The sequence below is a fragment of the Penaeus monodon genome, chromosome 26 (genome assembly GCF_015228065.2).
Source record: "Penaeus monodon isolate SGIC_2016 chromosome 26, NSTDA_Pmon_1, whole genome shotgun sequence".
NCBI lineage: Eukaryota > Metazoa > Arthropoda > Malacostraca > Decapoda > Penaeidae > Penaeus > Penaeus monodon.
Window position 1 is genome coordinate 30,294,852 of NC_051411.1, and position 5,000 is coordinate 30,299,851.

The following is a 5,000-nucleotide window of genomic DNA, read 5'->3' on the forward strand; positions in this document are numbered from 1 at the left end:
GTATATATATATATATAATATATATATTATATATATATATATATATATATAATATATATATATATATATATATATATATATATATATATATAAAATATACACAAATACATACATACATACATACATACAATACATACATAATACATACATACATACATAATTTACATATATATTTATTATATTAATGTATATATATATATATATATATATTATATATATATATTATATATATATATATATATATATATATATATATATATATATATATATATATATATATATATTATATTTATATTATATTTATGTTATAATATATATATATATATATATATATATATATATATATATATATATATATATAATATATATGATATAATATTTATATTAGCTGAATATACTGAAAAAAGGAAGAATGAAAGAGGTAGTTTATCAAGCAGAATGACTACTGATGCCTTCCAGTTTCTAGTATAGTGTGAAATAGGTGATTTTATTGCAGCTTATAGATATTATTATATTATATTAGGTTCTGTTGAATATTAGATATATTGCATAGTAAGTTCTTGCCTCAATCTTTTCTTGTTTACAGCTATGTCATATCAGGTTCTTTAGCTTTTCTTGAACAAGTACTTTATGCTCGACCTCTCAGGCCTTAATCACAACGTAGGTTAAATTTCAGTATGCATGCAGTACAAAGTTTAAGTAGCCTAATTATACTATTAGGGATACAAATTATACTCCTGTGAATGCTGAAGCTGACATAGTGTTTGATATTTCCACTTTATTTGGTTGTAAAAGGCTCTGATAAGGGAGATGCTGCTAGTCAGATAAAAGTGGGAAGTTTTATGAATTGCATATAATAAAATTTGGTATATGGATGATCATATTTCTGCTATCCAAAATAGCAGGCTAATCAAATCCTAAACTAAAAGGAAATTAAGGGATAAGAGAGAGAGATTTCAACATGTATGTTCATTATAATTAGGTCATTTTTTCTCAAACCACAATTTATGTTACAAGGCACACAATAAATTTTAGAATGATTTCGAAATTTTGCGAGATCACGGAACATTAAAGGATTTCATATATTATAAAAGATCTTTGCATAATGTGAACTATTAAGTAAGTAAGAATAGAACTCATTTAACACTAAAAGTCAAGGTAGCACCAATTGAACCCAAAAATATAACTAAAGTATTCACTGAAGTAATCTAACAGCTGTTTATGGTGTGGCACATTTCATAAAACTGAAATTTATGTTTTACTTTTATAATTATAACAATATTGAGTTAATTATACAAATAATTATGTATCTAGATGTACGTGTACATTTTCTTTAAAAATCGTTCAGTAATGACAAAAGTAAAAAAAAAAAAATGTTGAAAAAGAAGGCAAGTAAAAACTTATTTGCTGTAAATGATGGCAAAGAGGCAGAGCTCAACTCAGCAGTTACCCAAACACGGCTTTTCAACAAGACAGTGTGGTGCTACCTATTTATAAGTGACTTGTTAGATGGGATTGGTGGTTTGTTTTGTTTTCATGTGATATGTAGAGATTTGTTATATGTTACAGATAATTTGTGCAATATGTGTACATATATAAATTTTTTTTTATCTCTGTCTCTCTTTTTTCTTTCTTTCTTTTCTTTCATTTCTTTTCTTTCTCTTCTTTCGTTTCTTTCTTTCTTTCTTTCTTTCTTTCTTTCTTTCTTCTTTCTTCTTCTTCTTCTTCTTCTTCTTCTTCTTCTTCTTCTTCTTCTTCTTCTTCTTCTTCTTCTTCTTCTTTCCCTCTTTTCTTTTCTTTCTTTTCTTTGCTTTGCCTTTCTTTCTTTCTTTCTTTCTTTCTTTCTTTTTTTTTTTTTTACTTATTCCATTCCCCCCTTCCTTCCTTCCTTTTTCCATAGTTCATTTGCACTTGTAATAAACAATTTGAAAGCGAGCAAATACATATTTTGTTGAGGGATATTTTTACTATTTGGTAAACTATACGTAAAATTGATGTCTTTGGTTAATGAGTGGGAATTCTGATTAGACAGAATGAGTAGATTTTTGTTGTTGTTGTTGTTATTGTTATTGCTGTAGATGTGTCAATGCCAACATGTGAGCCAGTACTGATACTAAGCCAGATAATAATACTGATACTGATACTCAGGTTCTTTGCCTTGATTCCTTTACTAATATTTGTAAAAATTTGTTTTGCCTGTCATAAAAAGACATAAATCTTTTACTGGATGAAATTATTAATATTGTCAGAATTAAAGTTGCAGTACCCACTTGTTTGTTTAGCTCAGGAATCAGTTCCCTGGTGAATAACACTTTATGATGATTGCTGAGGTGAGGGCATTATTTATTATATCAACTTCCAAATGTATCTTAGGAAATAACATTTCCAGACTAACTTGTTTAGCTGTGAATAGAAAGTCTTAGAATATAGGTAACTGATGTTTTCACCCATAAAAACATCACAAGGTTTATCACCTTACCCAACCCGATACTTTTGATATAATCTTATTGGTATAATCTTCCAAGTATTTTTTGTTGTCATAAACTTTTAAAGTCAAAATGACAAAATTAGATTCATTGTCCTTATAATTTCATTATGAGAAAGAATATTAATTATTTATGTAAGCTTCTAGACAAATTTTGTTTGTATGTTGTCTCAAAGTCAGTTTATTTTAGTCTGTTTTGATATATTACACCTGGAGAATGAACAGTATGTATATACTTCATTTGAAAGGGAATGAATCTTGTTTTTTTTACAACTGAGCTGAATAGTGTTTGTATGTCAGGAAAAGGAAAGAAGGAAAATATGAGTATTATTTTAGATTCAGCCAGAGGATGCACATGTAGGTATATTGTTGTGAAATATATATTTTTCTCCCTGACGTGACCATTGCATTGTGAAAAATTTGGTTTGAGGTGACGTAGAAATGCCATCATGGGATGGGTTGGGGTGACAGGAGTGGCTCACCTCAAGTACACAAAGCATTTAGAGGGTGATTAGATATAGTGGGTATTTAGGAAGGGGCTTTTGCATTATTTCCATCAAAAAACGAGTGTGCAATGTAGCATTTGTGAGCCATGACAAGAAGAGTGCTGGCTTGAAGATTCTATTCCTTCCTGCCATAACAGGTGGTGCAGGTTGTATTACAGAAAATTGAATAATGCAATAAAAAGAAATTAGATTACACAAAAAATAAAACGTTATTTATTATTATTGCACTGAGTTAAAGACTATCTAGAGAAAGGGCATGGAGTCTGCCTTATTACCATCTGGATAAAACAAATCAAATGGCCGATGTAGACAGCTAGAAATGCTTATGAAAAAATAATATTGCAAAGGGGAGGCATGGTGTCTTGACACTGCACAAGAGTGTTCATGTGTGCCTGGCCTACACACTTCACACCCATTAGAGTGGACGCTCAAGTAAGCCTAATGCCCATATTTTTAAGCCACACACAGAGAGTGAAGCATCCAGATCCAAGGGGTTATTGCAATGTTAAAAATTTTCCTTTGCCATTAGATCCTACCTAAAGCCTTGCTCGTTGTTGTCATGAGGGGCTTAGGAGACAGAGACTGAAGCACAATATAGGAGATCACCCCTGCTTTGGACCTCAGCCCTCACCTCAACTAATTTTACATGGTCTTTCCTTCTCCCTCTTTCCTTTTCCTTCTCTGCTTTATCCCCTTCTTCTGTCCACTTCCTAAGGTGTGAGAGCCATATTGAAAGGATGAAAGGCTGGCTTTGTGTCAGTCCTCCCCACAGTACTACCTCACTCCATACCACCCCATCTTCTTCTTGCCCTCATTCTTCGACTGCTTCCACCTCTGCAAACCTTTTGCATACCCTTTTTGGCCCAGCCAAGTGGGATCGATTCTTTGTGATTCCAACTACAACCCCTTTGTCTGACAATACTCTTCTCTTCCAACATTGTCTCCAAAAACAATTTGGCATAATTTCCTTTGCAGTCGTTCCGATCATTCATGCTTTGTCACAGTTACACCTGAGTCCCAAGGTCATGCGCTATCTACCCTGACCAACCTCACTCCTCCCTTAGTACTTGTAATGGAATTGTTTCTGTCTCCCTGACTGATTGTATTGTATACATGGACTGTTCAAACTGAAAACAGCTTGCTTGAATGCCTTGTCTACTATGATGCATTGGCAGTACAGTGCTACACTATTCCTCCCAGAGGCCAACATAAGTCCTGCACCAGTATTGCCAAGATTAGCTTCCTTAGACATGACCTCCCCAATGAAGTTTATATTGGTGTCCTGTCCGACCATATCAACCCCTTCCCCGTCAATGTCGGAAATGTTGGTGTTTTGGCCACCCAGCTAAACACTGTTGCTCCACAGCCTGCTGCCCTCTATGTGCCCAACCTGTTCATGACCATTCAAATTGCTCTGCTCAGTCACATATGTGTGCCAAATATGGTGGCTCCCAAAATGTGTTTTATAGGAAGCCAGACAAGAAGCATGCTGCATCCCTCCCTGAGACTTGAGATATGTCTCAGCTTCTCCCCCAGTATCTATTCCCCCTACCCTGAACCATCCTATATCTACTCCTTCTTTCACCCAATCAGATTCCTTTTCCAGTCTAAATCTGGATACTCCAATCTTTACTACTTCTGCAGTGCCTACCCCTCCTCCTTCTCACTCTACCTGTTGCACCACAATATCATCTTCCCCTACCACATCCTCTCCTACACCCTCCTTTCCCTCTACTCTTCAGACAATTATTCTCTCTGCTCTTCCTCATAAGAAAACCTTTGTTTCTCAAACCTCCACATTCATCTCCCCTACAGAATTTTGAAGACATCCAATCTTCGTAAACATGACCCAAGAAAATGCTCTGCTCCCTCATCCACCTCCCAATACCTCAATTCCTAATTGCCAACATCCATCCTCCTCCTATTCCTACTCCTACTCCTACTCCTACTCCTACTCCTACTCCCCCCTACCCCTATTACTAATACACCCCATCCTCTCCTCCATGTGC

The 5,000-nt window shown here is 34.2% G+C and overlaps 1 protein-coding gene across 1 annotated transcript in view; it reads left to right on the plus strand.

Annotated features, from left to right (window-relative positions):
* LOC119590064 (zinc finger protein 197-like) overlaps nt 1–5,000 on the plus strand; it is a 14,598-nt gene that overhangs the window by 1,273 nt on the left and 8,325 nt on the right. The window lies entirely within an intron of this gene.